The following is a 20,975-nucleotide window of genomic DNA, read 5'->3' as shown; positions in this document are numbered from 1 at the left end:
GCCTACCTCCACCTGCCCCACCTGTCTCCCCACCCCTACCTGCCCCTCCTGACCTCCCACCTATCCCACCTGCACCCACCTGCTCCCTCCTGCTTCCCCTGCATGCTCACCAGCCTCTGAGCACATTCACCCCCTCACTGTTCTCTCCTCTAAACAAGATGACTCACCGTTTATTTCCAGCCCAATCGCTGCCGTGAGCCTCAGCCTCCATACTGACACCCTTGTTGACAGTGTCACCTGGTGACTAACAGGCGCTCAGACATCCCAGCAGAGCCAGCAATTCCCACAAATCTGCCCTTCTTCGGCCTCTCCCTCAGGGGGTGCTGCCACTCACCTCATGGCTCTGGTCAGCCCTGGAGTCTCCTGTGGTCTCTGTCCCGACCTCACCCAGACCCTCAGCAACCCGACTCATTCCTTGAGGGGTGTCCCAATTCAAGTGCAATTCGTTGCTTCCCTTGGGACACCCTTTACCACCCAGTAGCGCTCACCACAGGCCTCACCGAAGATGTAAATGTTAAACATTTTGCTCTTGGCCACCCAGCTGGGAGGGACCGGTCAGGGGTCAGTCCAGATCTGCCTCCTCCAAAGGTTTGAACCCTCCATACTTCAGATCTCCCCCTCAATGCTGCCCTGGATGGAAGAGACTAGCCTGGACTTGGCCACGTGTTGGGAGAAGGAAGCCAGCATCACCTGGGCCTCCACCTGTCCCCTGCAGGGACAGACACCTGCAGCACCTGTGGATGAGGAGGTGACCCTGAGCTGCCTGGGGTGGTGGAAGCTTCCCTCGGCGTCAGGGAAAGCCCAGAGGACAGCCAGGCTCGATGCTGTGGCCAAGTTCATCGTTTCAAAGGGCCCCTGTGGGCCGTTAAAGGTTGTGGACCCAGTTTGAGGGACGAGGAATCATTCCGGAAGAGGCCTCTGCAGTGCGCACCTTCACCCCCATCCACACACCCTGCCCTTCCCTACCCTGTGGCTCTGGCCGCTGGAAGATCCGGGTCCCTCTGGGCAGCCCTCTCTCCCTGCTCTTTCCTTCCTGCTCACCCCAGCCTCTGCCTGCAGGGCCTGAGGTTGCCCAGGGAGTCTTGACTTCTGCAGTGCCCCTCCCCCGGCACCTCCCACCATAGCTTCTTCCTGGCACCTGGTGGTGGGGAGTCAACCACGGCAGCTGAGGGCCCTCAGGGGCCTGCCCTCTCAACAGCCAGTGATTGGGTTGTGGGGAGCCAGACCTGACCCCACGCACCCATCCTGGCTGGTTCCCCACCAGGTTTCGTTCTGGACCTGGTCTGACAGTCCCTCCCCTCCCTCACTGTGAGTCCATTACTGTGTGGGAAGCCCTGTGTCTCTGCCTCTCCTCACTCCCCTTCCCTAGCCCTGCGGGGTGGGGGAGAGATTGTCTGGGGCCTGAGCCCATTGTGTGGAGAAGAGAGTCTCATTGGCAGGCAGCCGGGGTATCAATTTGTGATTATCTGCTCCCTGGTCTTGATTGGCTGGATGCAGTGGGGTCTCCCCAGGGCCCCGGGACACAAGTTTGTGCAGCAACTTTTTCCAGCATGAAGTGACGTGTGTTCCCAGAGAGAAGGTGCACCTCCCGGCCAGGATGACACTCTGCGGGATCTTCCTGGGTGCGTACCACCCCCAGCCCCTCGCATCCCTCCCTGGTCTGTTCACAAGTTTCTGCGAAGATGCCAAAGGGACTAATTAGCTGTGTGTGTCCCCCCATCAGTGCTCAGTGCTCTTTTCTGGGCAGCCGAGGAGGTGACAGACATGCTCCCTCCTGAACAATGGCCAGGGCCCCTGGGGAAACGGCCACCTCCTCTTCTAGCGGATCCTGTGGCTTGCAGAAGTGCTGACGGCACAGAGCCCTGTGAACGCTGCCCTGCAGAAGGTTGGAGGTTGGAGAGTGGTGGGCAGGGTGTGTGCAGAGGCCAGCCAGGCCTTCTTTCTGGTGATTTACCTGCCCAGATCTGCCTAGCAGGCCATATAGCTGGTGGGTGTCAGGAGCCCTTGGCCTGGCAGCAAGGCGCTGTGAGAAGGTGGCAGAGAGAATTTGTGTGTGGCAGATGTCCCCTGGGACTTAACTGTAGCTAAGGGGCTTTGGCCGGGGCTGCCGCTGCTCGTGTCCTCATCACACTCAAAGTTGCTGTGCGTGAGTGCAGGTGTGTGAGTGTGCATGTGTGTGTGAGGGTCTCACAAACTGGATGCCAAACGTTTGTGAGTGTCTGCGTGAGTGTGAGACAGAAACACAAAGTCAGCCCCGAGTGTGGCGGAGAGTGGATCCCGGTTTTGTTTGCTCCATCTGCCAGGGCCGGCCTGGGGCAGCACCCCCGCCCTCAGCTGTTCTATACAATATTAATGCTCACCATCTCGGCCTCACACAACGGCCCTAATTGTCGTCTGCAGCATTAAGGCAGGCGCCCATCTGCGGGGAAGCTTTCAGAAAGAAACAAGAAAACCCTCACCCCCAGCTGGTCACCGGAGAAGGTGGTGCCAATTACAGATGCAGAAAGTTTAGACCAAAATTACTTGAAAGAGTTTTTATGAAGCAAATGAACTGACACTTGGAATGCCTGTGTGCAGATTTGCACAAGTAATTACACTTTATTTGAAATGATCTTACCAGCTAAGCGATCATTAAGCCTGCTCCCCCACTCACACAAAGCACTTTCTCAGTGAGTGCGGCCGCGGCACAAGTTTGGTTTTGCAAATCTCCCCTTTCCCTCCCCGTGTGGAGTCTGAGGACCCACCAATCAGACAGGAGTTATTTCCTGGTGGATCTTTCTAAACGTATTATGAAAAAGTCACATGTGAGTTTCCCACAGGTTTTTATGAAATAAAACCCAAAGGAACTAACCCCATGCTTAGTTATGGAAGAGAAAATATGATTTCAAAAAGTCCTGACAAATTTTCACCCTCTCTAAGAAAATAAGTTTAAGACTGTACCTTGCTGTTGTCGCTTACAAGCAGAGGTCTGCTGGGGTTTGGAATTCTCTGTTTCAGCCCGGAGCCCCGAGTTTGGCAATGGCTGAAAACTGGTGCGAGCTCAGAAGCTTCCCTGTGCGGAGAACAAAGACGGAGGCGCTCTGGGGAGGGGGGGGGAGAGCGCTGTCCGAAGTGCTGATCAGACTTCGGATCCACCCACCGCTCAGGCTCCCTCCCAGGCGCTGAAGGGCGGCGGCCCCTTTTCGGCCCTGCTCTTTCCCCTGGACTCCTTTGTTCTCCTGACGTGTCAGGTAAAGAGCGCGAACCTTCACTCACCACAACTCCTCTTCTGAACTGCTCATGCCACTTTAACCTCCCGGCGGGAGCTCCCAGGGCCCTCCAGGTCCTGCCAGCAGGCACCAGTCGTAAAAGTTTCCAGGCACACTCTGAGCAGCGCACAGAGGGTCTGGGGGCCCATTCGCGACCACCAGAGCGCCGCACCTCAGGAGGCCTGTGATTGTGCAAAAGGGGAAGTGAGAAATGCCGAAAGACTTAGGTTTTCACAAATATAATGTCTATTACCTGAAAACACTCTTGGGCCTCACGAAGCCCGTGTTGTACAGGTTGATTTCTCCCTGCTGCCACCTCTGCTTCGTTGTGGTTTCTTCGGTGTGACTGCTGCATGTCTGAATTAAGTCGCTTTCATGAAACCTTGGGTGTTGTTGGGAAATAAGGCTGATTCAGCAACGGCCCTCCCTTTGATTCTATCTTCATCATGGAACAATGGCCCGCAAGCCTGCCCGGAGCCTGCAGCCTGCCGATAAGAGTTTAATAGAATTTCTGAATGCCGAAGGTTCGGGATGGAAGACATCCTGGCACTCACAGCATGTCCAGAGGAGATAGAAACGGCTTTTCAGGAGTACTCTCAGCCGACTGTGTCCTTTTGTACTGATGGATATAAGTTTATGACAGAATTTAAAAATGGTAGGCAGTCATTGTGGAAACCTCAGACTCTTCTCATTTGACTAATTAATATTTCATCCTCAGTTTGACCAGTGCAGGCTTGCATTTATTTCCTTGTGCTCAATCTAAACAATTGCTCTGTGTGCATTTTGTGTTTTATTTGTTGAGGATAACGTGTGTGTACAAGAACCTAAGATACTTGCCTTTGGGGTGAAGCTTATTGGTTTGTATGTAATGTGTAAAGCACAAACTGTATGTTAAAAATAAGCCACTAAGATTTTCAAAACATGGTCTCTTAGAGAGAGCTAAATGTTTCAGTTCTGCCGCATTCACACTTTTGGTGGCCCGAGCCCTTTGGTGCTAATTAATTGGGGTATTGTGTTCTCGCATAATTTACCAAGAAATGATGTTTACTGTCTGTTGAAATCTCTGCACTGAACTTCTGAGACGTGAATTTTCTTGTTCTCCAGCTGGCCTTGGATGGCAGCATCTTTGCAGGTGTCTCACATTGAGTCTTCACAGTTTTGTTTCTAACATTCTGATTATGATAATGGACAATTGTTTGCCTGATTTATCAGTACAAGAAGGAGATTTGGGCTGCAAACAAGAATACTCTGGCCCTTGAGTACTCTTACTTAAGAAATTCCTACATTTATCCCTGAATGTGGGAAAAAAAAAACACCACAAACTGGCAGATGAGAAGGCAGACAGCCAGGCTGCGTGGAGAGTGGGTGGGCACTTCTATTGTGTGTGTTATGGATTTTTCTCTTCCTGATTTTCATTGGATAGCTCCTTTCAGGCCATTTGTAAAAGAATCAGAAAAAGAGCAGAAAACTTGGGCAGTGTGCTTCGCTCTGGTTGGAATAAACTTAGTCTTTTTAGGGGGTGGGATACCCATGCCTCAGGCATCCCTGAGTTCTCTTTGGGAAGGTTTTTATTATTGTAAAAATTAAAGTGAAAGGGAAAGTGTGACCACAGAAAAATGTCTTTTCCTGATCTATTCTTTGTATGCATGACTTTGTGTTTTGGTCTGTGGCTATAGTTACCTTTTATGCCGTTAAAAAATACGTATCCATTTAAGTCACGGGTACTTGAATATGCAGATGAGCCAGTATGTAATATTCCTGGTTCATCTGAGTAATAAATTCTGCAGCCCGTTCTTTATGACGGTAGGTCATATTCCTAACCACCAATAAATATTGTCAAGTACTTTCGCTGTAGCCATGCTAACCCCGGGCATCTGTCATTCCGGTTGCTGCTATTAGGAATTATTGGACTGAACCACTGGCAGAGGAAGCAGAGGGGGGTGAATGTGGTGGTTGTAATGCTCTCTGCCCTTTTGTGTGTTTTGCTTTTTCAAAAAACTCAATCATGCTGCACATTGATTATGAATCAGGGTGGGTAAATGTAGGCACCTTCTGTTGGCCGAGGCTCAGAGCAGGGGACAGGGCTCCACCGGCCTGGGACGCCTCTCACCCCCAGTTCAGCAGATCCATCTTTCTGATGCTATACTGTAAATTTATTTCACCTCAGAGAGTAAACAGATATATTGGAGCCCCAAGGGTTCATGGGTAGCGTATTTACAAAGGAGCCTCCTCCGCCAGCCCGTGCCACCGCTGCTAATGAGAGCAGTCATTAAGTAAATGAGACGTCGCCTTTAGCTGGCTTAGGAGTTCGCACACTAAGGGGAGAAGATATTTAATTGAAACCCGCACGCAGGCTTCCCCACATGTGACCGCTGCACGGGAGGCAGCTGCCTTCCCTCTCCTCCCCCAGTCCACCCTGCACCCCCCATGTAAATTTCATGATTGCTTTCCGTGATGTCATTTTGAAGGAGGACAGACAATAGCGGTGGGGAAAGGTAAGTCAATGTTACGTTCTTTCTGACAAAGGCAGATACCCAATGCTTGGCTTTTCCTCTTGGACAGAGACAGGGAGAGGGTGCGCGGACAGAGTTAATTTCTAAGATGAAGGCTCTCTTTGCAGGGAAAGCAGGTCTGAGGATGGCTTTTTGAAACTGCTCTGGAGGACGGGGCTTTCTTCTCCTCCCTGGCCTGCCGTGTGCTGTTTTTCTCCTGCCTCTCTGTTGTTCCTGCTCCTCTGAGATTCCAGGGACATGTTGTGCGTCTGACAGAGGAGACATTAGGGGAGGGGGAGTGCATATCAAAACAAGAAACTTTATGCGCATTTCTGAAAGAGGAACAACGGATATGTCTGTGGCCGTGGGACCCAGCAGCTCCATACCTGGGGAGGGCACTGACCCCTCTGAAGCAGGGTCTCAGAGTCTGGGGCGTGTCACGTGTGACCCCCACCCAAGGTACTGAGTAGAGGGGCTCACGTGAACGTTTTGTCTGCATGTCACGCATTTCTCAACTTAAGGATCAATATCTAGGGTGCATGCGTTTGTGGGGCAGACGTGCAGAAGTAAATATCGGCCGCTTCTCAGCCCCTTTTCTCGCTGCGTGTCCGTGAGGCTGTGGAGTGTTGTTGGCTATGGTGGTAGTGTAACTGGATTTTTGTATTTAAAACTAAAAATCAGGGTTAGCTAAGAAGTTGGTTTAGGCGTTGAACACCTTAATGCCATTGTCTGTAGTTTTGGGGCCGTGGACTTTGGTTCTGTCCATCGAATTCACAAACCAGGAAAATAAACAAATGCTGGTGGCTTTGTGCTGGAGTGGTGGGCTCTCACTGCTCCTCTGAGTCACCAGGGGCTTTGCTTGTCTCAGCATCACCTTTGAGTCAGTGGCCATCATTGGCTGGTAAAGTTGGGTGTTTAATTTTGGAAACAAAACATCTGCGGTGGTGCGGGGTTTCTGTGGCTGCAGGCGGGTTGGGTCCTGTCACGATAACGATGATAATGACAGCGATGATTATAATTATCCTTTCGGGAGAGGGAGGTGGAGAATTTTGCCCTTGTAGTTTTTTTGTTTTTTTTTTTTTAATCACAGAAACCCGAGGACACCTCTAACGCCAGTGGCTGAGTGCACAAAATGTGGCAGGGACGTTGGGGCAGGCTTGGGGGGCCCGCTTGGCTCTGTCTCCTCTGAGGTGCTGGCAGCACCTGCCTTGGCCTCACTGTGGCCTGGGGAGTGGGGGTGCTGTGTCCTCACCCAGGGCTGACTGAGGGAGGCTCCCCTTGGCCCCCAGGCTCCCTGCCACCCAGGGCTCCCCTCCCATTGGTCCTTGGCTGTGATTATCGCCTCCTTCCATATGGCCCTGTTAATTAACAGTAAACAAAAGAGTAAGAGAACAGGGATTGGAGTCCTGTGGCACCAGCCAGGGTGCTGCTACCAGTGGGGGCAGGACCCTGCCCTGTCTCCCTGGGTAGCTGTTCCTTGTGCAGAGGAGGCTGGGTCAGGGCTTAGAGGGCAGTTTGTTTTCAAAGAGAAGGAGGCAGCTTTCTGGATTCTTCTGTTCTGTAGAGACTGAGACTCCTACAGGGGCCCCCCAACCCCCTGGGCACCTGGACGGTGACGGACTTCACAGGGGTGTTTTCAGATCCAGCAGCCTGTGCAGGAGCCATGGAGAGTTGGACAAAGAGACCTTTCCACTCTGGAGCAGCCCGAGGGCCTGGGAGCTTACCCAAGGCAGGGGGGCTGCTTCTGTCCAAAGTGCCACTCGGGGGCTGGTGTGACCCTCAGTCATTGCTCACAGCTCTGGAGGTGGCCTCAGTTGTTCGGAGCCAAAGCTCTGGCCCCCCCATTGGTAGATTCTGGCAAAGGCAGTGATCACCCACTGCCTTGGATGTCCCAGGTGTGTGAGCGGGAAAAACTCTCTGAGATGACCCCTTCTAGCCATGTGGGATGCAAAGTCGCTCTGGTCTGGGGGTTGCAGCAGCCTCTACTTGGAAGCTCTGTTAGTGCCCAGAGATGTCAGGGAGAGGCTGGCAGAGGGTATGCGGCCATGGGGGTGCACGCTGGGCAGCTCTGGCAGCTGACCAACGGCAGTGCTGGCTCCACAGACAGCCTGGATGGTGGCTGGCGCTTGGCCTGTCCCCTGGCTATGGACGTGGTGGGTGCTCTCCCTGGTGCTGCCCAGAGACTCACTCCCTTCCTTTCTGGCCTGGGGTCACTGAATGTGCAGACAATGACATTTGTGGTGGTGTAGGGGGCAGAGGAGACCAGCACCACTCTGCATTGGGGAGACAGGGGTCAGAGGCCTGACTAACCACCTTCCGGGTGCTGCTCAGTCTGGTGATGGCTGGGCCGCTTGGAAGGCCAGTTTGCACAACCCAGTGCTGTGCAGAGAGAGCAGGAGAGGTTCCTGAAAACTGACAAAGTGCCAGAGAGAAACCTGGGGCCTCTAGCAGCTGCTTGGTGGCGGTGGGCAGGCTGGTGGGGGCTGAGCTCTTCCTGGATGGACTCCGTGCAAAAGGCACGTCTACTTTGGAAAAGACTGAGCAGGGCTTGGGGCCACCCAGTCCCTCTGTCGGGGCTCAGGGTGGGGATGAGACCAGGAACAACCAGAACACTTTGGCCAGCACCAGGCCTGGAGTGGATGAGGAGGTAGAGGACTGACCCAGCTGGAGCAGGGGTCGGGGGTTAGCTGTGGGGTGTGGGGGCTGCTGGCCGTCACCTGGTACTGTGGGCAGGCAGGCACTGGATGGTCAGCCAGACTTTCATTTTACTCAGGCATCCTGGAGAGTGGAGTGGATGCTCTGCCTGTCCCAGTGCTGGAAGACACATCTCAGAGCCCCTCTTTTGTTGCCTCTTCTCTTGCAGGAAGCTGGGCGGGAGAGTGGAGCCGGGGCCTGCGGGGGACTGGGGGGGCTTCTCCTTCTTCCTCTCTCCCATCCGCCTCATCTTAGATCCTCCCCCTCTGCGTTTTCCTTGTGAACTCACTCATGAATAAACCAGAAGTTAGTTGTCTACGATGTAATTTTAACAGGAATTTTGTGGTGTGAGTTTACAGGAAAATGGTCTTTGGGAACCAGCATCATTAGATTAGTCAGACGGAGAAATGCCGTGTTTCCCAGAAGAGAAGAGAGCAGTGGCTGCTGTGCTGCTCCCCTGCGGGCTTTCTGCTCCTTGGAGACCACGGGACCCACCCCTGCTTCGGGACAACCCCACTGGGGGCAGCCCACTGTCCAGCCCAGAGTGTTTGCTGGGGGCCTTGGGGTGGAATGTGCTTTCATGGCCTCTTGAGGTTCCCAGGATTTTTCTGTCTTTCAGACAAAATTTCCCCAAACGTCACTTTAAAAAACTCAAAACAAAAATAAGCCAGAGGAATTTCACCTGAATTAAAATGTTTTTGATCTCAGGCTTCCATGGAGCCTGCTTCAGAGAGAAGAGATTAATGGATACTTGCAAGTGGAAAGCATAGTTTGAAAATGTCTTCCTGTTTATCTTCAGCATTGGTGGAACCAACCCGATACAAGCGTAGTCTTTTCTCCCCATGGTTAATGCCATTAGGAGCTTTCCTTGTGGGAAGATTGGTTTCACCCATCACTTCATCCTTTTTTTTAAAATTTATTTTACAATTTGCACTTAAAAAATGCAATGTGATTTTAATCGGGAATGAAAGCAACTCAGGATGCTTTAATCTGCCCTGGCTGAGTACATCTGCCTTGGCGAGGATTGGAGTCCAGGCCTTGCAGAGGGGAGAGGATGTCCCCACAGCTATGGGTGTCTGTGGCCCTCCTGCCATCCCTCGTCCTGCAGCACCGGGAGCCTCCACTCAGCAGCCCCAGCCTTCAAGAGGGTGACTTTGTGCTCAGGCAACTGAGTGTGTGGTTTGTCCTGGAGTTGCTCGGAGTCCATTGGATACGTTCACTGTGCGTTGGGGTTTGTTTGGGACCGTGGCCTGGGAGTGTGGCCCGTGCCAGGAGGGTGCAGGGTGGACGGTCCTCAGGAAGTAGGCTGCAGCGCTCTGCATGAGTCAGGGTGGCCAGGCAAGGTGGGGGTGAGCACTTGGGACCTAGATGCCGGGGAGGAAAAGTGGAGGCACCATATGGCCTGAGCTGCTGACAGATGAGCTTGCTGGCCCCACCTCTCTCTCACGCCTGGCTTCACACCTCCATCGTGTTCAGCAGTGGTCTGAGGGCTGGGGCAGGAGCCATCTGGGTCCTCTGCTTTTTTTCCCATTTTGCTGCCTGCAGTCCACACATCAGAGGAGGGGTGTGCGAAGAGGGGGCCCTGGGTCAGGGCGGTTAGAGCCTCTCACCTGGTCCTGGGGGACCCCTCCACGTCTCCCCAGCTCAGGGACCCTCAGAGCGGCCAGTGGCTGACCTACCCTGCCTGAGTGGGAGCTTGGAGGCTCCATGTGCCCCAGGGCCTGCTTTAGAAGGCCCTAGAAGGTCCCTGAGACTCTCGGACCACAAACTGACAACAGCAGGTGCCTGGGGTGGCCTCCCAGTGAGCCGCGTCCCAATCCCTGTGTGCACCCTGCTGAGCTTGTCGAAACTCAACTTGGGTCTTCACACCTACAGAGCTTTCTGAATTCTGAAAATCAAACAGCTTTAGCAGTCGTGCTCTGTCGGCAGCCAAGTGGCTCCTACTGAAGGTGCTGCCCATTCTTCACAAAACTTAGATCTGGGGGACAAGTTTCCTCTCGGCTCTGACTTTCCCAGGGTATCTACCGTCCCGGGGATCCCAGGGATGGTTCAACGCGGCCTGCCCAGTTACTGCCGACCGAACACTTGCTCGTCAGGCTCTGAGCTTCCCAGTGCCCAAGACCACAGTATGACCCTTACTGCCCTGGTGTCTCTTCCTCACCGCCTGGGAGACATCTAGAGCCTGTCCCCAGCCTGCCCTCCAACCTTATTCTCCGTCCCAAACTGGGTTGTTACCCAAGATTCCCTAACATGCCTCCCTATCTCCCTTCATCTCCTGCAGTTGAATTTTTGCTTCTCTTTCAAGGCTTAGTACAGATGCCACCCCTGTGCCTTCCTTTACTTACCTTTACTCTCACGTGTCTCACATTTGAAATCCCGCTCTCCGGATGTAGTGTCCCTGCTTGCCTTCCGGGAGAGCCTGCAGGCAACCACCTCTGGGGGTGCCGGGCCTGAGGAAAGCACCCCAAGTCTGGGGCAGCTGGGCCCAAGGGGTGCACCCCAAGTCTAGGACCTGCTGGGCCTGAGGAGGACACCCCAATCTTGCCTAGGGCCCCCCCTTGTCCACACGGCACATGGAGTTTTCAAAGCTAGTCTGGACCAGGGGAGGATCCACATTTTGGCTTTGAGGTTGGAAGGAGACTTGTGTTGGGAAGAAAAGCTGCTTAAATGCTCAATCGAGTGGTTCTGAATTTTTCCTCCACTCTGTTCCTTCTTGAGGTTGAGCCCTGCCTTCTGGTTATTTGAGATCATGTCTGCCCAGATAAAATGTTAGACTATGAATGCACATTAAAGAGATACCTCTTACAGTCATTTTTTTTTCTTTAGTGGTCTGATTTTGTTTTGGCTGGCTTATTTAGAGTTTTGTGCTTCCTCATGTTATTTCCACGAAGGCCATGCCCAACCCTAGCCTTGGTGAGCCATGACCCAGCCATGTCACCAACGCATCAAAGTGGGTTGGCTGTGAGGTGTTTGTTCCCTCCCCATGGCACACACAGACAAATTGGCCCAATTTTTTTTTTTTTTTTTTTTTTTGAGATGGCATCTTGCTCTGTCACCCAGGCTGGAGTGCAGTGGCGCCATCTTGGCTGCAACCTCTGCCTCCAGGTTCAAGCAATTCTGTCTGCCTCAGCCTCCTGAGTAGCTGGGACTGCAGGTGTGTGCCACCATGCCTGGCTAATTTTTGCATTTTTTTTTTTTTTAGTAGAGATGGGGTTTTGCCATGTTGACCAGGCTGGTCTCGAACTCCTCACCTCAGGTGATCTGCCTGCCTCAGCCTCCCAAAGTGCTGGTGTTACAGGCGTGAGCCACTGTGCCCACCTAAATTTGCCCAATTTTTAAGAGTTATGAGGTGCTGGGAGCTTACTGCCTTTCCTCATCCAGCAGTAAGTCCTGTAAGCAGGGAGTCTACTTCCTAGGTGCATCAGCCAGACGGGAAAAACAAAGTGGCTCTTCAGTCCCTAGCAGGCTGCCTGGAGCCTGTCTCGGGGAATCAGCTCCAGGACTCTGGGCCCTACACCTCTTCCCTGTGGAGCGTCATCCACCTGGTGACCTGGGCTTGTCTGGCTGCAAATCGCAGATGCAGCTTCTAAGTCAGAAACTGCTACTGGATGTGGAGCTCCCTTCATCCCCAGGGTCTGAGCCTTTGTGCTTGGCTGACTCCCTACACCTCTGGCATCTGGAGGAACCCAAACCCACTTTGATACAAGAGTTAGAGTCCAGTTCCTCTTCCTGGAGAGCCCTCTGATGGCCTTGGGACCTCCTGGACCTGGTGAGTTCTCCCCCTGCCAGCCCCTCCTGCTGGCCACCCACTTCCTGCCCAGGCACTCAGAGGCCAGGCAGCCTCTGGTGTCTGTAAAGTCTTTGTTTTCCCCAGATGTGTTCTGTGTTGGCTGTCGTTTACTGACCACTGTCCATCCAGGCTGGGAAATTAGCATACACATCCCCTCGCCCCCCACAATTTTTCTAAGCCTGAAAAGCAGCAGAAGGACCTCTGAGCCCTGGAGCTGGGGCTGCAGTTGAAGCCACCAGAGAGCAGCTGCCTGGGCTCACCCGACCCAAACAGGAATTTGGGCAGGAGTCCTGCGGTGGGAGAGCCTGGGGTTGGAGAAGGAAAACAGAACTGTTGTGAAGGCCCGGAGCTTCCCTGGGGCCCTCTCCTTTCTGAACTGGGGATGGGCCAGGGTGTGGGCAGACCCGAAAGGGAATGTGGGATGCCCGTCCTAGTGGGAGTAAGGCCTCAGTAAAATGTGGTTTTAAGGAAGAAGGAGATGGCAGTTTCTTCTCTTTTTGGGCTGGAAAGCTGAACGGTTCTGAGAAAAATTGCTGGGACAGAGGAACGAAAATGCTGGAGCAGAATTCCAGGGCGGGACCTCTTGATCCTGCGAGGCCGATGTGTCTTCTGGGGAGTTCCCAAAGATCCGTGGGGAAGACGCCCCCAAACCCAGCCCTACTGGCTCTGGCCATACCCTCTTTTTCTTTTTCTTTTTAAAGATGGAGTCTCACCCTGTTGCCCAGGCTGGAGGGCAGTGGCGTGATCTTGGCTCACTGCAGCCTCCGCCTACTGGGTTCAGCAATTCTCCTGCCTCGGCCTCTGAGTAGCTGAGATTACAGGCTTGTGCCACCACACCTGGCTAATTCTTGTATCTTTATTGGAGATGGGGTTTCACCATGTTGGCCAGGCTGGTCTTTAACTCCCGCCCTCAAGTGATCCATCCGCCTTGGCCTCCCAAAGTGTTAGGATTACAGGCTTGAGCCACCATGCCTGGCCTCATACCCTCTTAATTCTTATCTTGCGTCTGGAATGCCTGTTGGGCCAGGCCTGTTTCCATCGCAGCCCCTTCTTACTGCCTTTGTTTCCTCCGTGTTCTCCCCCTTCCCATACCGCAGGATTCAGGCAGGTGAGTCCAGTTGTGCCTGATCTGGAAAAGTGTCTCTGATGGTGGCCTAGTGAGGCAAGGCCCATGGGTCAGCCTGGCCAGCTTCCCTCCCCTCCTGAGCACCGTGGGTGGGTCAGGCCTCAAGCAGCCCTTGGAGGCAGCAGCCACAGACAGAGGTGGGCTGGTGGGCAGGTGCGGCTGATAGTGTGGGTGTCCTGTGGGCTTCTCCCCAGCCTGTGGCCTGGCCTAGTCAGGAGAGATGGTCAGGGGAGCAGGAGGGAGCCCCTTACCCCAGTGCCTATAGTTGTGTCCATTCCCCGCTCCCTGGCCTCTCCTCCTGTAGCATCGTTCCTGTTGCTCTGGGTGGGCTCTTGGGAGCCACCTATTTCTGGAGGTCCCCCCTCTGGGTTCCTTGTCCTGGGTGTGGGGCGAATGTGGTGGACTGGGGTCACAGGGTTGAACCCCACTTGGAGCTGAGGGTGTTCTTGCCCCAGAAGGAAAACCCTGCGTATGTCTGCATGGAGCAGTGTGGAGTGGTTTGCTTGGTGCCGCCTGGGTTCCGGGCACCCGGCCTGGGTGTGAGGCCTGGTCACATGGCTGAACAGCTCTCCCAGGCACCCCGGGAGGGATGGATGTGACACTGTTGGTGTCCCTCCCAGCGCACCGCCTCCCCTGTTGGCAGCCGGGGATGACAGGCCGCCTGGAGAGCCGGTCCTGTGATTTGGTTGGAAAGTCATTATTACTGCAGAGCAGTTTAGCTGTTGTTTTTACAGCGTTGGTAAGGTTAAAAGAAATAATGATAATAATATAAGAAAGACTCAGTCACAGTAACTGCCTGCAACATGCTATTTGCATTTTTAAGGAAACACTTCTTTGAGACAGCCTGGGTGAAAGGTCACTATTTGCATATAAATGGAAAAGAAAGTGTATGATGCTGGAAGTTACATCTGTATTATTTTCTCAGCAGTGAGCTGCTGTTGGAGAGATTAGAGGACATGGCTTGCATTTGGCTTTTATTGAATAGAGAAAGTACCAGCGAGGCTGATTTAGAAGCGAAATAATGAGAGAAATGTGCAAAGCTATAGAATTGCCAACTCCCTGCCCCCACCTCTCCCTTCTCTCATTTTCACCTAAACTCAGCAAAAGCTGGTCTGCCTTTGCGCCACTCAGCAAGTCTTCATTTTACTTCTCTCTGGATTCCAGAGATTAAAAAAAAAAAAAGGAAAGAAAAAGAGCAAAACGTGCCCTCATTTCCCCCTTGGTCCCATTTGTGTTTCTCGCCAGCGTTTCCTCCAGGTGCCCCAAACCTGGAGCAGAAGCCCCTGCGACTGTGGCCCTCCAGGGTGTGGAGTGGAAGAGGCACTCGGGGGCCGGGACAAGAGGGCACCCCTCTCCGGAGCTAGTGGGGCTGTTTTGGACCTGCTGCTGGGAAAGACGGGGCTGGGGCAAATGCGGGGGGGGGGGTCCAGTGTGGGCTGAGGGAGTCCTGTTCCGCCTTCCTCTCAGCCCCATAGGACCCGTCGTTTCTAGGGCATGGGTTCCACCTTCTTTATGGAAATGTCCAAGCTTGTCAGACTTTCCCAGGTGCCTGGTCCCCTGGGCTTTCCCAGAGGCCCCCAGGAACAGAGCCGGCCATCCCCGAGAGAAACCCTGGGTGGGGCTGGGGCCTGCACCTGTTCAGCCAGCTTTGGAAGCAGGCCGAGTACATCAAGGACTTTAGGGTCTTCCAGCAGCAGTCCTGGGACAGAGGGAGGTGGAGCGTCCTGCCCGGACCAGGCATCTCAGGATCCTCCTTGGTCCCAGCTTCTCTTCTCACAGAGGCCTCCGCTGACCACTGGCTACTTAAATCACAATCCCCCATCCTCATTATTTTCAAAACTACATTTTGAAACAATCTCAAAGCCACAGAAATGTTTCAAGTGATGGGCCCAGCTGTTTCTCCTGAGGGGTTGAGGGTGTGTTGCTGATGGGAGGCCATCGCCAGGACACGTGGGTGTCCCCTGCTGCAGCCCCACCCTCACAGCCACCTGGCCCTCAGACCCGTTCGGGAGTGGGTTCGGATCGCGGTTGTGCGTGGTCCTGGCGTCTCGTTCGTCCGAAGTCGTCGTCAGTCCCCGTCTTTCACGACCTCGTGCTTTTGGAAGGCGCTGAGCCGTCGTTGGTGGAATGCCCTTCGGCGTGGGTTTGTCCAGCGTTGCCCGTGGTTGGACTTGGGTTATGCAGGGACACCCGAGTGGGAGGTTCTCCCTTCGCCTGACGCTGATTTGTCCCTGAACTAATGATGTTGACTTGGTCACTGGAGTCGCTGGGGCATCCCGGCACCTCTATGCCGGAGGGAAATGCCAGTCATTTTCCCTTTGCAGTTCATAAATATTTGGGGGGAAGGTACTTTGAAACTCTGGAAATACCTCCATCCTCAACAAACCATCACTTAAATTTTGATGAATGTCTCTACAGACTCATTATTTCCTGTTTTATCCCATGGGCTAAAGCCTTCTTTTGATGCTCAGATTGTCCCTGATTGACCAGTGGAAGCTCAGGACAGAGGCTTCCATAGCCTCAGTCCAGCTCCACTGTCCTTCCTTGTTCTTGCCTTTCTTGCTTGGGGCCTGGAACTCTGGTTCCTTTTATTAGAAAGTGGTGCTTAGCCTGAGACCTGGGTGTTGTGCCTCTAGTGGACACGGCTGGGAAGATGCACGTGTGTACACACACATACATGCTACACACAGTTACACACATACATGCTATACACACGCTACACACAGTTACACACACGCCACACACAGTTATACACACATGCTACACGCACACACTACACACAGTTACACACATACATGCTACACACACGCTACACACAGTTACACAATGGTATACACAGTTACGCACACATGCCACACACACAGTTACACGCCACACACACAGTTACACACACATGCGAGACACACGGTTACACATGCCACACAACGCTACACACACACTACACACATGCTACACGTGCTACACACAGTTACACACATGCTACACACACACTACACACACAGTTACGCACATCCATACTACGCACATACTACACACGGTTACACACATGCTATACACAGTTACACACACATGCCACACACACAGTTACACACACATGCTACACACACACCCTTTTTCACCTAGGTCTGTATTTCTCCATCTATCGATGTATGTTGAAAAACAACAGTTCGCGTTGATAACCGCTGATTCCAGTTCCCACACAGCGTTCATTCCGAAGTTCTGCCTTTCCACAGGCATAGCTTGCTCTTCCAACAATGAGAAGGCTGGTTTCCGTTATCTGTAATATGTGTACTTCTTTGATCCACCTCTTTCCCCATACCAGCGCCCTCCACACCCCACACACGTGCTGACCCCTTACTGAGCCCCTCTTTGCAGGCCAACCCCCTGGCTCTCCACAGGACAGCCCCACCCTCTGTTTTAGGCCTTGGTGGGGACACCTTCTCCCCTGGAAGGGCTCTGGTGCTAGGGAGCCTCACTGGTCGGTTGCCCAGGACTGTGGGGTTCATGAGGTGTGGGACAGGACGATCCCGAGTATAATGGGCTGGTTGGCCTCCCTGTGGCCCCAGAACTAGCTTCCTTTGTAGCACTGAGCGTTATCTTCCATTATCTTCAACGTTTCACTGCTGGACCAAGCAGTATTTACCAGTGTTATATCTCATACAAGATTTTGTGGTTTGTTTTTCTTGTAGATAATGATCACCCACTCCTGCCGCAGGCACCACCCTGGCCTCACTCCCCTTACTCAGTGTTCAGTGCGCAGTTTTTGAGACTGTGCATATCTGGATTTTTTTTATTCTACTGCTTCCCATGATCAATGTTTTGTCTGGGCCTAGAGGGTATGCCCTGAAGTTTGAATGTCAACTCCCTTAAAATCGGAAAGAGCCTTTCTCTGCTGTCTGTGAACATCCCACTGCTCCTAAGCAATGCGATCCTGTTCCAGTTATTGTTTCATTTGTAACTTTTTCCCCCTTTAAAAGCTTTTAGGGTCTGTTTTCTATTCCTGGTGTTTTAAAATTTGATAGTGCTGGGCTTGGTTGGATGTGGGTCTTTTTTTATTCACTGTTATGGACACTTAATGGGCCTTTTAATCTAAAAATATAATTTCCTTTAGTTCTGGGGAATTTTTTTTTTTTTTAACTTATGCTTTTCCTTCCCATTTTCTTAATTATTTCTTTCTGGAACTCCCAAATCAGGTGTCAGACCTCACTCGGTGTTTCCTCTGTCTCTCCTATATCTCTTTGTCCTTTTGTTCTCTTTTCTAGTATATTTCTTTGACTCTGTCTCCCAAGTCTTCTATTGAATTTTTCATCTTGGTTTTACAATGTATTTCCAAGTTGGGGCAGATAGACACAATGGTATGAAACCTTCCTGAACAAGTCCTCCTGTCACTGTCTGGGCTGGGCCGTATCTGCCCTGTCCACATGTGTCTGTCCTTGTTCCTGCTCTAACCGCTACCCACACTGTTGGTCGAGGGACCCTGAAGGAGCCTCCTGAGACATTTATTTGCTTACCCGGTGCAGGTTCCTCCCGCAGGCCAGGAAAGGTCCAGAACAGCTGTGTTTGAGCACCCTGGCAGTCCTCAGACTGGGGCGGGGACCTCGCTTCGAACTCTGAGAGACAGATGCTGGACCTAGTTCTGCTGCTGCCTCCTCCAGGAGCCATTTGACATGGATGTGAGTCTGTTTGCCTCCTAGGGCCTTACCTCCCCCTGGACCTCAGGGGTGTCACCTTGGGTGTCAGAGGCTCTTTGGGTCTAGAGAGCGGAATCCTGGGCTGTGGTCCCCCCAGGAGTCTACTGTGACCTGTGACTGGTTCCGTGCGGGCCTTAAATTGTTTCTAAATTTTTATTCTAACCAAGGCTTTAATTTAAACCCAAGTAGCAGCAAGAAGGGGATAAATAGGGAATTGAGAGGAGAAGTAGGAAAAAGGTATTTTTTGTTTTGTTTTGTTTTTGTTTTTTTTTTTTGCTTTCGAATGGCAATATGTAAGTTTATACTCGACCCGGGGCCTAGCTTCTTTTCAGTTTCACTCTGCATGAGGTATGATGAAAGCTAAGAAGGCCTGCCCTCTCCAGGGAAGTGGCAGCTGGAGCAACCACAGTGTCCCAGGACGTGGCAGGCCCAGCCAACGTGCACGCACAGGCAGAATGGGGGGCTGTTGCTACTGGGTTAGCTACCAGGTGGGATCGGCCCTGGCCATCGGCTCAGCTGCATGGATAGCTGCTGACACATCCTGACATAGCACTGGCCAAGGTGGGAGGTGAGCTTGTGCTGGTCACGACGCCTCCTGGCTGCACAGAGGCAGGTCGCCTTCCTTTGGCCTTGTTGAATGAATACAGCTCTGACTGCTCTGGGGAGTGGGAGGGTGAAGTAGACCCAAGAGCTTCACTCTGACCTCCATGGCCTGTCTCAGGTCACTCGCATGACCCGTTCTCCTGCTGTATCCCTGGACCCAGGAGCAAGGAGTGACAGGTATCCAAGGTGGTCCAGCTTGGGGTTGAGGTGCAGTGGTCCAGAGGCTGGCCCAGGACACAGGCTCACAGAACCCAGTCTGGAGAACCAAGGGGGACTTGCTGGGACCTCCTGCCCTAAGCAAGAGTCCCCGGAGTGTCTCACTGACCGTCCACATGGCACTGTTTAAAAACAGCTTTATTGGAATGTGATTTGCACATCACAGCATTCACCTATTAAAAGTATACAACTCAATGGTTTTAGCATATGTGTAGGGTTGTGCATCTATCGTCACAGCTCAATTTTAGACTGTTTTGATCACCCCAGAAAGAAACCCCATGCCCATTCACAGTCATTCTCCATTTTCTCCTCCACCAGTCCTAGGCAACCACGAATCTACTTTCTATCTCTATGAATTTGCCTGTTCTGGACATTTCATAAATATGGAATTGTTCAGTACGTGGTCTTTTGACCCTGGCCTCTTTCACTGAACACGATGTTTCTGAGATTCACCCACATCATTGCGAGTATAAGCAATTTCCTTCCTTTTTGTTGCCAAAGACAGTGCCACTGTATTTCATATCACCCAGTCAGTAGTTGATGGACATTTGGATTTTTCCACTTTTTGGCTAGTAGGAGTAAAGCTGCTATAAATACTTGTGTACAAGTCTTTATGTGGACATATGTTTTTATTTCTTTTGGGCAAATATCTAGAGTGGAATTCCTGAGTCATATAACTCTATATTTAACATTTTGAGTAACTGCCATGCCGTTTTCCAAGCAATTGTGCTATTTTACATTCCCATCAGCATTCTATGAGGGTTCTCGCCAACACTTGTTACTATCTGTTTATCTTTAAAATTACAGTCATTTTAGTGCAATGGTATCTGAGTGTGGTTTTGATTTGCATTTCCTGGATTACTAGCTGTTGGGCATCTCTTCATATGCTTATTGGCCATTTCCATGTTATCTTTGGAGAAATGTCTATTCAAATCCTCTGCTCATTTTAGAATCGGGTTATTTATCTTATTATGAGTTATTAGAGTTCTTTATTCCGAATACAAGCTCTTTATCAGATACATGATTTGCAAATATTTTCTCCCAGTCTTTGGGTTGTCTTTTCACCTTATTGACAGTGTTATTTATTTATTTATTTAGTTGGTTAGTTAGTTTTTTTTTTTTTTTTTTTTGAGATGGAGTCTCACTCTGTTGCCCAGGCCGGAGTGCAGTGGCCTGATCTTGGCTCACTGCAAGCTCCGCCTCCCGGGTTTACGCCATTCTCCTGCCTCAGCCTCCCGAGTAGCTGGGACTACGGGCGTCTGCCACCATGCCTGGCTAGTTTTTTGTATATTTTTAGTAGAGACGGGGTTTCACCGTGTTAGCCAGGATGGTCTCGATCTCCTGACCTCGTGATCTGCCCGTCTCAGCCTCCCAAAGTGCTGGGATTACAGGCTTGAGCCACCGCGCCTGGCCAGTTAGTTAGTTTTGAGACGGAGTCTCACTCTGTCACCCAGGCAGGAGTGCAGTAGCATAATCTTGGCTCACTGCAACCTCCGCCTCCCAGTTTCAAGTGATTCTCCTGCCTCAGCCTCCCAAGTAGCTGGGACTACAGGCACACACCACCACACCCGGTTAATTTTGCATTTTCGGTAGAAATGGGGCTTTACCATGTTGGCCAGGCCAGTCTTGAATTCCTGACCTTAAGTGATCTGCCTGCTTTGGCTTCCCAAAGTATTTGGATTGCAGGTGTGAGCCACCGTGCCTGGCCATCAGTGTTATTTTAACTACAAAAGTTTTGAACCTTGTTGAAGTCCATTATATTACTTTTTTTCTTTAATGGCTTGTAGTTTTGTTGTCATAGCTAAGAAACCATTGCTTAACCCAAAGTCAGAAGGATTTACCCCTGTGTTTTCTAAGAGTTTTGGTTCTTACATTTAGATATGTGATCCAGTGTGAGTTAATTTTTGAGAGGGTTCCAACTTCATTTTTTTTTGATATCTAGTTGTCCTAGTGCATTTGTTGAAAAGACCAGTTTTTTCCCATTAAATTGTTTTTGTGCCATTGTCAAAAATCCATTGATTATCAGTAGAGGGGGTTACTTCTGGACTCTCAATTCTGTGCCACTTATCTATATGCTGCCCTCATGCTAGTAGCACATTGCCTTGATTACTGCAG

The 20,975-nt window shown here is 51.8% G+C and overlaps 1 protein-coding gene across 2 annotated transcripts in view; it reads left to right on the top strand.

The window, feature by feature from the left end:
* The window catches only part of MYT1 (myelin transcription factor 1), an 86,457-nt gene that overhangs the window by 6,862 nt on the left and 58,620 nt on the right, over window positions 1-20,975 (top strand). The window contains exon 1 of one of the 2 annotated variants that reach the window (XM_011934416.1): window positions 5,478-5,743. The exons of the other annotated variant lie outside the window; for it this stretch is intronic. The gene's annotated coding sequence lies outside the window, so the exon portion shown is untranslated. Of the gene's footprint in view, window positions 1-5,477; window positions 5,744-20,975 lie in introns of those variants that run through there. 2 annotated transcript variants of the gene reach the window in all.

This window comes from Colobus angolensis, unplaced genomic scaffold, assembly GCF_000951035.1.
Source record: "Colobus angolensis palliatus isolate OR3802 unplaced genomic scaffold, Cang.pa_1.0 Scaffold136, whole genome shotgun sequence".
Lineage (NCBI taxonomy): Eukaryota > Metazoa > Chordata > Mammalia > Primates > Cercopithecidae > Colobus > Colobus angolensis.
The sequence above is the reverse complement of the archived record's forward strand: the minus strand, read 5'-3'. Positions and strand labels throughout refer to the sequence as shown.